Source organism: Macrobrachium nipponense, chromosome 2 (assembly GCF_015104395.2).
Source record: "Macrobrachium nipponense isolate FS-2020 chromosome 2, ASM1510439v2, whole genome shotgun sequence".
In the NCBI taxonomy this organism is placed as follows: domain Eukaryota; kingdom Metazoa; phylum Arthropoda; class Malacostraca; order Decapoda; family Palaemonidae; genus Macrobrachium; species Macrobrachium nipponense.
The window spans coordinates 84,944,794-84,957,628 of NC_087201.1; the positions used below are offsets into that span (position 1 = coordinate 84,944,794).

The window sequence follows — 12,835 nt, forward strand, 5'->3', positions numbered from 1 at the left end:
ACCCTCCTGAGCAGAGGCTTGTCTGAGAGCAGGGAAGAGAAGTCGAACGGCAGTAGATACCCCACTCGAAGGACATCTACTACCCACTTCTCCGCCCCATAACTGCCACTTGGCCCACTGGCCTGCCAGGCACCCTCCCACACATGGCACAGGAGAGGTAGAGGTGCCTAACCTATCAACGAGCCCCCTTACCCCTGCCCTTGGGGTCCCTTCTTGACTTAAAAGAGCAGGAGCGAAAGGGATGTTGGTCGTCTGACTTAGACTGGGACGAACGGGAAGGCCCTGCCGAAACCAAACACCTAGACGGCCTACAAGGCGACGATCTTCGTGACTACTGCTGGGCAGAGGGAGGAGGAGGAGAAGCTGGACGTCTCCGAGAATGAGACTGACTTTGACACAGCCTGGTGCACTAACTTGTCCTTTGTGTCAACCCGGTGTCAGTCTATTGTGTCCTCCAGCTCAGTCTGAGGGAACAAAAACTGAGATTCTAAAAGGTCCCCATTCCTCAACGCAACAAGGACTCAGGGTCAACAGATCTTTCTATCCTGGACAAAGCCGTGTCTCTTCTGATCAGGACCCCCAGATGCAGAAGCCTTGCCGAGGATGGGGGGCTTAGGGTTCGGCAGCTGGGCCCTGATGCCTGGTGGGAACTGCTTTCTCGCTGGGCCTTGGTGCCCAGCTTTTGATCCAACGAAATAAGTCAGCCCTTTTTCTTCTACTAAAAACATTTCATCTTTCTGCCTTCCTCCCCATATAAGGTATGGATTCTATGATGACGACTATTGGCTTGGTTTTGGACATGATTTAGTCTAAATCTTGGGATTTGAAGGAGGGTGAGGATGGACGGCATGCCACCTCACCCGTAGAACTCTAGTACCTGACGTGGTCGAGCGAGGGGAAGTTTAATGTCAAACCATATCCTCAATGCCGGGTCTGATCTCGATGGACATCATGACGCCTTAGCACTGGAGATAGGGTGTATATCCAGTAATTACCCCTAGGACAACCCTAATTAAAGGGATGACCTGTCCTCTAAGTGTAAGTCCATGGTGGGTATGGGGAATATCTGGATGAACTATGTATTTTACGTTCTATGGCAACCCCCCTATTTCTGTTGACGACCCTATGCTTTCATCGAAGGACTTGTCCACGGAACCCAAACATCAATTTTCCATGGTCGGTCCCCAGGATCAATATAGTATCCCTGGGCCGAATGACAGACGGACACAGTTGACGACCCAAAGCAATGCGAGTAAATATAATACAGCCAGGAAATCTAAACAAAAAGCATCTGGTTCCAGTATTGTCACACTGGAACCATTTGCCATGAAGAAAAAAGGGATTTTGACGAAGGAAAAATCTATTTCTGGGCAATGACCTGTGTCGCCCAGTGAAATGGTTCCTTTGATACTATTTCTAAGGTATAAATATTGCTATTCATACCAGAGAAAAAGAGAAACAATAAAGTGCCAAGATAAATGGCTCGCTCACCTTTTAATAAAAGGTGTCGGTATAGATAAAGAGCGAGTGGATACCACTACCAGAGGTCCCTTGCCATTTAGCTTCTCCTTCGACAAAACCCCCAACTACGGAGGAGCCGAACTAGAGCCCCCGCTACCCTCTACTACTACAGTGAGCGCCTCCGACGCCTGTGACGTCATTCCTGAAGATAGCACCCAAGCTTGGGGTAAGCAGGGTGAGGAATACTAACTACAGGGTGGGATATCACTGGGCGACACAGGTCATTGCCCAGAAATAGATTTTTTCCTTCGTCAAAATCCCTTTTCTGGGCTCAACCTGTGTCGCTCTGTGAAATAGTGCCAGAGAATTGTCCCACCAAGCTTGGAAAACTGCACCAACATTGAAAAGGGTTAAAACAAACACCTGTAAGGTTAAATAGTATAATGAACAACTTAAAGATACAAAAGGTTACAAGCAAAACTTAAGTGTTTAACATCGTAAAACTAGATTAATAACCTTAAAACTACTTAGCCTACAAGCTTAATAATGCTTAATGGTAAACAAGTAGGCTATAGAAAAGAACACATAAGTTGACAATTATACAATAACTGAGTAGACAGAGTCCCAAGCAAATAACAATGAATGAAGCAACTACATCCAAGGTAATATGTACACTAGAGGCGACCTAACTAGGTAAGGGTGCAATGAGGCAGGCAGAAGGGAAGGCTACAGAGAAAAGGTAATAGAAATTTCATGCAGTGTCACAGGAAACTGTGTTTCCAGCTGCCACTGCTGAGAATTTAAGGGCTTCCAAAGACTTAAAGTAGTGGCGTTTAAAAACTGTCGGAGATTTCCAGCCTGTATACTTCTTAAGATCGTCAAAATTCATATGCTGAAAGTAATTAATAGATGTGGTAACTGCCCTTACATCATGGGCACGAGGAAAAGATTCCAGGTTGGCCTGTTTAATAAAGTACAAAATTTGTTGCGTGATCCCTTTTAAGGAAATCGTACCACCTTTTTCCCTGATGAATAATGGACCTGAAGATCTTAAGGTCGATCTACTTAATAACCCTAAAAATCAAAACCTCTCCCGTAGAGAGTGAGCGCAGAAGCGGAAAAATTTTTTTTTTCAAAAAATCACAGCGCGCTTAGTTTTCAAGATTAAGAGTTAATTTTTGGCTCCTTTTTTTGGCATTGTCTCAAGTTTAGTATGCAACCATCAGAAATGAAAAGAAATATCATTATCATATGTAAATAATGCGATATATGGTAGCAAAAAAAATTCATACATAATTGTATTCAAATTGTGCTGTGCAAAAAACTGTTAAAGCTAACGAGTTAATTTTTTTTCGTTGTATTGTACACTAAATTGCGATCATTTTGATATATAATACATTGTAAAACGATAAAAGTAACACCGGAAAAATATTATTACAAAATGATGCACGAATTTGTAACGCACAGACTAAAATTTTTTTTTTCAAAAATTCACCGTAAATCTAAATATTGTTCTAGAGACTTTCAGTTTGTTTCAAAATGAAGAATAATTATTGAATATTTTGATACTGTAAGAGTTTTAGATTTGAATCGCAGATTTCGACCATTTCGGATGAGTTAAAGTTGACAGAATGTCAAAATTTTTATATATATATTTTTTTATATGCAAATATTTCGGAAATGAGAAAAGCTACAGCCATTAATTATTTTTTGTTGTATTCTTCATGAATTTGCGCACATTTTCATATAAGAAACTCTATAATATGGCTAATATGAAAAGGAGCAAATATTAGGATAATGCGACGTACGCATTTTGGAGATTTTCGGCTGCGAATCGGCGAGCGGAGGGAAAGAAAGTTTTTTTTTAAATTCACCATAAATCTAAATATTGTGCTAGACACTTCGAATTTGTTTCAAAATGAAGATAAATGACTGTATATTACTAGATTGCAAGAGTTTTAGCTTACAATTGCGTTTTTCAACTATTTCGGTAGAGTCATTTGACCGAACGGGTTTTTTTTTCTATTTATCGTGCTATATATGCAAATATTTAAAAAAAGAGAAAAGCTACAACCTTCAATCGTTTTTGGTTGTATTGTACATGAAATTGCGCACATTTTCATATATAAAACTTTATGTAACGGCTAAGCACAAAAAAAATTCTGATTTTTTTCGGAAGAGTTACCGCGAGGATGTAAGGAAAAAGTTTTTTTTTTTATAAACTCACCATAAATTGAAATATTGTGCTAGAGACTTCCAATTCATTGCAAAATAAAGGTAAATGATTGAATATTACTAGAGTGTAAGAGTTTTAGCTTACAATTGCGTTTTTCGACCATTTCAGTGGAGTCAAAGTTGACCAAAGGTTGAAATTTTGGCAATTATCGTTATTTATATGAAAATATTTCAAAACTGATAAAAGCTACAACCATGGGTTGTTTTTAGTTGTATTTTGCATGAAATGGCGCACATTTCCATATATAAAACTTTATGTAACGCCAAATTTAAAATGGTGCAAACAGGACATTCACACGAAAAAATTTATCGGAAGAGTTACCGCGCGGACATAAGGAAATAGGTTTTTCATAAATTCACCATAAATCGAAATATTGTGCTAGAGACGTCCAATTTGTTGCAAAATGAAGGCAAATGATTGAATATTACTAGAATATAAGAGATTTAGCTTACAATTGCGTTTTTCGACCATTTCGGTAGAGTCAAAGTTGACCAAAGGTTGAAATTTTGGCACTTATCCGTTTTTTATATGAAAATATTTTAAAACTGATAAAAGCTACAATCATGAGTATTTTTTTGTTGTATTCTACATGAAATTGCTCACATTTTCATATATAATACTCCATGTAACGGATAATTTAAAATGGTGCAAAAATTATGTCAAAGTGACAAAATAATTTTTGAGGTGTGTCACTGATACTTTTTAGTGCGATAAGAAAGAAATTCGCGCTTGCGCGCCTGCGTAACGATTGTACACAAAACAACGCCTTGATCCGTGAACTCCCAGCATCCCCCAAGGCACGTGATTCAAAAGTTTTTGGATGGTAGGCCTATAAGTATTTTTCCGTGAATTTAAAAAAACACTTTTTTGAGTCGACGTATAATACGTCCAATCAGCATACGGGAGACATTTTGACTCGACGTTTAATACGTCCAATCGGCGTAAGAGGGTTAAGTAAGCTCTTAAAGAGTTAACAGGACATAGGGAATTGTCCTGGGGAAGTGGTAGGATTTTCCATGGGGACCACCTATCTTGTGGATCCTCATTTTTGGCCAAAAACTGAGGATCTGGGGATAGGAGAACTTCTCCTGAGGGAAGGAATTCAATGTGACCTGGTTCCCTTGATAGGGCCGACAGTTCTGAAATTCTAGCTCCTGAAGCTAGGCTTAGTAAAAATAAAGTTTTTCTCCGGAGAGTTATGTAATCACAAGATTCATTATCAATTTCTGAGGCTAGTTTAAGAACATCATTCAAAAACCAAGAAACTGACTTAGGTCTCTCGGAGGGTCTAAGTCTAGCGCAAGCTTTTGGGGTAAAGGAAAAGTAAGAATCCGTAAGGTCTATACCAAACCCAAATTGGAAGATCTTTTTAAGAGCTGATTTGGTAGTAGTAATAGTGCTTGCTGCAAGACCTTTCTCGAACAATGATCTAAAGAAGGATATGGCCAAATTCGTGGTCATGATCTGCGTGTCCGAGTCCTTATCTAACTCTAAGAACGAAATATTCTGGGGATCAATATCCGCGTTCCTGTGAGCTGCAAACTTCATGAAGTCCATAAAGTTAGGGTTTTCTGAATTCTTGAGGAAGCGGACACAGTCCAAGATTGCACTAACTGGGTTAGTTTGGGATTGGGAATCCGTAGGGGCCGGAGTCCCAACTCTAGGAGTAGAGGGAACCAATTGCTCTTGGGCCAATTGGGAGCTACTAGAGCCACCCGGCCTTTGAATGACCCGAGTTTGTCCAGTACTTTTAGAAGAAGATTCACTGGAGGAAATAAGTAGGTCCTTTTCCATACATTCCAATCTAGGGCCATAGTGTCCGTGGCATAAGCCAGAGGGTCCAGGTTGGGTGCCACATAACAGGGGAGTTTGTGATTTGATTCCGTGGCGAAGAGGTCTACCTGAAGCCCTGGGACTTTTGACAGATCCAAGTGAACGAGTTTTTGTCCAAGGTCCTCTCCGATTCCAACAGGACGGAGCGAGACAGAGCATCTGCTACTACGCTCCTTACTCCCGCTGGATGAGTGGCTGACAAGTGCCATTTGTTCCTGTCCGCCAGAGAGAAAATGGCTGTAAGGACGTTGTTCAAGTGGCTTGACTTGGATCCGCCTCTGTTTATGCAGTGGACTACTACCGCACTGTCTAGAACTAGCTTGACGTGTGATTTCTTGTTTGGCCGGAGCCGTTTCAGAGTGAGAAACACTGCCATGGCTTCCAGTACATTGGTATGTAGCTGGCGGAATGGTGAGGACCAGGTTCCCTGGACCTTTTTGTACTGCGAGTACCCTCCCCACCCCGGTTAGTGAAACGTCCATGTGGATCACTAACGACGGCGGGGGAAACTGAAGGGGTACTGCCTTTGATAAGTTCTTTACCTCCGTCCAAGGGCGGGGATGTTTCCGTAAGATCGCCGGAATAGAGGGTAACTTGTCCCGGGATCTGCAGTTGGCTTTTGAGCGCCAAACTCTGTTTATATCCTTTAGTTTGGCTTTCAAAAGGATGTCCGTGACTGAGGCAAACTGGAGTGAGCCTAGGATCCTTTCCTGACCCCTCCGGGAGGTCTGACGTTGTTTGAGAAATTGCTTTGTGGATTTTGCTATTTCTTTCCTTTTCAACGGCGGGATTGATAGAGTATGTGATTGCAAGTCCCACTGAAGGCCTAACCACTGGAACCGAGATTCCGGTGTTAGTCTGGACTTGGCTCTGTTTATTTGAAAACCTAGGTGTTCTAGAAACTTGATTACTTTGACCGTTGCTTTCTTGCACTCTTCGGGGTTCTTTGCCCAGATGAGCCAATCGTCCAGATAAGCCACTAACATTATTCCTTGAGTCCTCAATTCTTGGACGACTGCTTCCGCCAATTTCGTGAAAATTCTGGGGGCGATGTTGAGCCCGAATGGCATTACCTTGAAGGAGTAAGCCCTGTTTCCTAGTTTGAAACCTAGGAATGGTCGGAAGTGTCTGGCTATTGGAACATGATAGTAAGCATCTGTAAGATCTATAGAGGTTGTGACGGCCCCACAGGGTGGTAAGGTCCGTACATGCGAAACGGTCAGCATTCTGAACTTGTCGCAAAGAATGAATAAGTTCAGATGGGACAAGTCTAGAATAATCCTTCGCTTTCCTGAGTCTTTCTTTGGCACGCTGAACAAGCGTCCTTGAAATTTTAAATTCCTGACTCTTGATACTACTCCTTTGAGAAGATCTTGAGTATACTCTATTAATTCCGCTGTTGGTTTCTGATAGAAATCGTTGGTTGGAGGAGGGCCCTCTAGCCAACTCCAACCTAGACCTTTGGTCACGATACTGTGAGCCCAAGGGCTGAACCTCCACCGGTGGCGGAAGAGGTGCAGTCTCCCTCCTACCTTGGGACTCTCACTGTTGGCTTGCCAAGGGGTGACTGCCGCGTGCTCCCCGGAAGCCTCTACCTCTGCTGGCAGCCCTGCCGGATCCTCTTTGGCGAGAGGCGCCCCTAGCCCTACTGCCTCTGGCGAACCTATTAAACGGCTAAAAGGCTTGGGCCTCAAAAGCCAAGTTATAGGCCGGCGAGACAGCGAAGGAGGTTGAAGGCTGGGGTTGGTGAGGTGGTCAAGTCACCAGCAAATACTGCTGTTGTTGCTGGGTTTTAGAGGAGGAGTGCTGCGGCACCTGGGGTACCTGCAGTGCCTGGACCAGAGCTTGCTGAGGAGCCTGGAAGGCTGGAACTTCCTAGGCTTCTTCTTGAGTCTCGGATTGGCTCCGGAAGAGTCCGGCTTCCTCTTGGCCACTAGGCCTCACCCACCTGACCTTGAGGCTCTGGTTAACTTTGGACGCCTCAAGCAAGACCTCAGCCACCACCGGAGCAGGGAAGAGGTCTGTCCCCCAAATTGAGGAAGCAATGAGCTTATTAGGCTCATGCCGGATCGTGGCCTCTGCCAGGACATGCCTCCTACAATTCCTCCTTGTGACTAGGAAGTCATAAAGGTTGCACTGCATTGTATGCAGCAGGCCCTATGCAGTGGCTTTGAACAACGGTTCTTGTTGGTAAACAAGAGCCGTCATCTCCGCTGTTGTCAAGGAGGAAAGGGATCTCGCCAGCCTAGTCCGGGCGTCAAACTCCGTCTGAATCAGAGATTCCGACAACCTGGGAAGCCTCTCACTAAAGAGAGTGGTGGCGCAGTCAGGCTTGAGTTTGCCTACTGTGAAGGTGGGCACTGCACCTTCAAAGTAGGCATCTGATCCTGGGATCAGAAGAGAGGTGGGCTCCGTTTCTCAGACCTGGGGCATTGGCTCGTCCCTGAGAGCTGCCTGGTACGTCACTTCCACTACCTTAAGGGTAAGTGGGAGCGGAGTGCCTTCCACCATCGTAAAGATGGTAAAAGGGCTTTTGAAGGCGGTGAGGCGAGAGTTCTCGCACTCCCACTCATCTAGGCTCCTCAGCCAAGTCTGTTGTGCCTGCTCCCGAGGGAGGATAAGAGTCTCTTTCGGGACTTTATCCTCTCTCATCATGGCTGCGTCCGTTAGGCAGACGTAGCCCATGAATGGAGGTCGAAGGTCTTTGGGGTAGAACTCGAAGTCTTCCAGCGTTCGAGTTCCAATGCCTTCGATGGACAGCATCCCGTTCACAAAGGGAGCATGGGCCGCGATCCTCCAGGGATTGGCGGGCTCGAAGTCCGGGAGTAGGCGTGAGTCCAGCATGACGGAGGGCACTATTGCTTGACCGGACTGTGAGTGTCCCGCCGCAATCGAGTCCCGAATGCCCATCATAGCATTCTCTTGGGCCGTTAGTCGTTCCGCCAGGGACTGGATCGACTGACCTGAGGCCTCTACCGAGCTTGAAAGCTGGGAGATCATCTCCTGGAACCTGGCGTTCACCATGTTCCCGACAATGTCTCCCACCTTCTCCAGGATGTTGGAGGAGAAAGCTTCGGGGTTGAAGGAGGGGGCCTGAGCCTTCTCCTTCCGAGACCTGTGCTTGGGGCATCTCGAAGACGAGGAAGAGGCCACCCTTGACTTGTCCGCCTCGGGATGGTGAGCCGAGGACTTAGGGACAGTCGAAGGAGCTGGCTTCTTTGGCAAGGACTTCACCAAAGGTTTGAAGGAGGTGGAGGGTTTCACCCTGGGGATCACGGAAGAAGTCTTCGGTCACACTGACCTCTGCTTCTCTGTGAAGCCCCTGAAAGAAGTAGAAGTAGAAGGAGCAGGAGAAGGAGAAGAAGGGGAAGGACTCAAGGAAAGCCCCTGAGTCCCTCCAGAGCCTGCCTCAGTTACACCCTTACCGGTGCCCATGACGTCTACAGCCATGGGCTCTATATCTAAGTTGAGGGCCGCCACATCCCCTGCAACGTCCTCCGCTAAGTCCCCTTCCGCCGGGAGCGAGACCAAGGCCTGAATGTCCACGACGAGAGGGGCAGCAACTAGGGGGTCGACGACGGACCCTTTCTTGGCGCCAGGGAAGACGAGGTCCGCCATGTCCTGGGCCAGGATATACAGGCGTCCCTTGGGAGAATTCCTCCTGAAACCTCCAACCCAGGCCTTCAGCGACGTCAATGCCGCCTTCCCTCCATCACCAGAGAGGGTTAGAATTAGAAAAGAGGCAACGACCAGGGTCGTAACTGAATTAGCGTTTAGTAAGTCAATATATATACACACATGAGAGTATAACAATAATGTGACAGGACCCAAAATAACACATCTGCGGCGGAGAGTAATACTTACCCCGGTGGAGGCTTCGCCGACCAAGGTGTAGCATGTGAGGCACTCTTCATGGTGCCACACCAAGAAATCCTCCACCCTCACGGTGCACCTGGCGTGGAAGCGGCAAACCTCATGGCCGCAGGGGTCCTGCAGGACCACATTGCAGCCTGTTTCCTGACAGCAAAGGACCTGTAAGTCAAAGGATACATGAGTATCGATGACAACCTCCGGGGAGGTATTAAATCTAATTTATAAATACCCGTAGGCACTGGAGCGGAGTCTACGAGTAATTGAAATATATAAATTGGTAAAGTAACATGTAGCCATTATTACACTAGCGCCGGAGTAGGTCCGGTGACACAAGTTAATATAACAAAATATATATATATATATCTATAAATATATATGTGGTACATGAAACTGCATATGGTTATAACATAAAAGGAGGTCATGGTGTAATGGGAAAAATATTCCTTTAATTATTAGTGATTTATTTAGGAATTGATTCATCATCCTCCTCTAATATCTTTACACTACTGTTGTAAAAGTGATTGGAACTGTGAAATGTGTTCGTTTTTGTTGTGGACATGAGTGTGGCAGTGTAGCCAGTCCCTTGTTTTGTTTATCTTTTGCTGAGTATGGGAGCGCTGCCCTGAATCTTTCGTCTGCTTTTGGTAACACTAAAAGACACATGTAAGAATCACGAATGCTCTCAAGTGTGAGGACATCAAATGGTCCACCCTTTCATTTTTGGGCTGTTTTACCAGATATGAATACAAATGATTATCGATCCCTTACAAGGTAAGCTTTTAAAGTTGTAATATTACCATTAGTTCATTGGTAGGAACAGATCACAATCATGTAAGAACAGTAGCAGACGAGAATTCAAGTGCAGAGTTGCCTGCCCAGTCAGACATGTTGCAATGCCTTAACAAGGAAAATTTTCATTGTCATGAAAGATACTTCACGTTCATTAGTTGTCATGAAGTTTTGCTGTGTTAGTTTGAGTTGTAACTTAGCGTTTGATAGGGTTGTAAAACGTTAACAAAAAACAGTCATAAGAGTTTTGTTTGTATAAAGTTTTTGCAAATACCAGTGCCAAAGGGTACCACAACATGGCCATCCTGCAGGGCATCTTGGGGTTACCCTACCCCTACCTCTCATGGAAATTTCCACTGCCGATCATGATCTTAGACTAGGCTATACAGTAATTTAAGAAGGCTTACCCTAGACTAATCTTGTTTGAATGAGGAATTATGACTATTTTTGATAAATATAGTTAGGCTATATGTATATAAATTCATGGAAAACTTAATTACATAGAACTTAGCCTGTACCCTCATTAAACTAACCTAACTTTGTGGCCTATTGTAACCTAGTCAAAAAAATCAGCCATGTTTGATACTTATCCTATCATGAGAAAAGCAATTCCCATAATCTGTAGTTGATATATTTTTTTTTTGAAGTCTCAATATAAAGAGTTATTTTTTTGTTGTAGTTTTAAACTACTGACTTGTATTGATTTCTGGAAATCAAAAATTAAATAAAATGAATATTTCCAGGGATCTAGTCCAGAGATCTAGTCCAGGGATCTAGTCCAGGAGTTCTGAAGACTAGGTAATTAATCAAGTCCAGGAGACTAGGCCTGGGAGAAATTTGGCATGATGTAGTGAGTAATAAAGAAACAAGCTGAATAACAGGAATTTTCTTCAATAGTACCCCTAAAATGGAAATCAGCACTTCAACTGCCTCCCAGTGGGAAGACATCACCTGGCCTCATCAGTAGTAAGACCCATACACACAAGGAATATCATGTAATAGCAGGTAGGACAGGCCTACCCTAATTACCAGGCAGCGTAAAGGTCATTAGTCTTCATACACACCGTTTCAACTATGACACAGTACCATTCTCCGACCCGTGTCTCCAGGCAAGAAGACTGACAAAGTGTATATGTATACAAATAGTATTCTTATTCTCCTATCTTAATGTCATAGTGAGGGAAAATCCGCCTTAGTTGGGCTATCATCCATTTGAAGGCCTACTTGTACCCTCGTGACGTGAAAACAGGGACAAGCACAATCGTAAGCCAGAACCCATGGAGTAAAACTCCGGACCTTATACAATAAAAGTATGTGTGTGCTATGTAGGATACGGAAGAACCGTAAGAGGCCCCCGGAGTTGGGCCGAGGCCCATATGACTACCCTAACTCATGTATCTGTCCGGTTGTGGCCGGAGCTGAGACCGCCGAAGCGGAGAGGATAAGAGAGAGTTATGGGGGGGTTGTATGGGGGGATCCCACCTCCCCTGCCCGAAGGCTGAACGAGGTACGGTAGGAGGGAGGGGGATGGCCCCGAGCAAAGCGACTGAGTACGGCAGGCCTGAGCGCTGGGAGGTTGCTCCCCCACCACCTACGCGAACCCTCCCCCTCTCATGCAGACTCGGGTAGCTAGCTGTGTAGCGAGCGAGTCATCACACCACCAGGGTGGGTGGGCATGGTATGGAGGGGGAGAGGCAAGGAGGAGGGAGGAGGCCAGCAACAGGGTGGCTCGTACGCGATCGACCAGGAGCCCTCACAGCCGGGTGAACAGACACGCGGTGAGAAAGGCCAGGCGATCACAGTGGCCCATAGGCCAACCAAGTCGAACATAGCAACACGATAAAATAACCATAGAAATTAAATGATACACAATAACGGCAATTATAAAGCTAGACTAACACGGGGGAAAGGAAAATTAAATGAGAGAACGAGAGAAAGCATGTCCGAAGGGATAGGCTAATCGCAAATCTGACGATCTGGGTATGCTAGCCTACCCCCACGCGGCTAGTCGGTATGCTGTACCATGATCGGGAGCAGAAGACTAGGAGCACGGATGAATACGAAAGAACACAGTCCTAACGTGAGAATACTCCTAACGAGAGACGGAATCTGGCTAGGCTAGGCTATGAACCGAAACATGCGGTCAGAGTACTGAGTCCCCGTGAAAGACTACGCTAAATAATAAATCAAGCTAGCTGCATGAAATCAATATCAAACAGACAAAGGTATCATAGAAATACTGCTAAAGGGTAAATCTGATGGTATGGAAGACCAAAAGAGTACCAGGGCCGCCATGCGGTCGGGGAGGAGAAGGCGGCGCGGGAACGATGACGCTCCCGCTACCTCATTTCCTCTTCAATTACACATAAACAAGGGAGATCTTCATAAAATGAGATCTAAAACCTTAAAGCAGTACTTAACTTAGATGCAGAGGCTTGGGCCATCATGAATGCAGAGATAAATTCCGAAATAGCAATAGCACAGCACAAAAACAAAGAAGCGTGTATTCACTACAATGGCTATCAAAGGAATGACGTCACAGGCGTCGGAGGCGCTCACTGTAGTAGTAGAGGGTAGCGAGGGCTCTAGTTCGGCTCCTATGTAGTTGGGGGTTTTTGTCGAAGGAAGAAGCTAAATGGCAAG

General features: G+C 44.9%; 2 long non-coding RNA genes across 2 annotated transcripts in view; both read left to right on the forward strand.

Annotated features, from left to right (window-relative positions):
- The window catches only part of LOC135220751 (uncharacterized), a 186,567-nt gene that overhangs the window by 147,507 nt on the left and 26,225 nt on the right, over positions 1-12,835 (forward strand). The gene's annotated exons all lie outside the window — the stretch shown is intronic.
- On the forward strand, positions 9,872-11,070 carry LOC135220750 (uncharacterized). The gene is made up of 2 exons (XR_010315781.1): positions 9,872-10,174; positions 10,936-11,070. It is a non-coding gene; the product is annotated as an uncharacterized LOC135220750 (long non-coding RNA).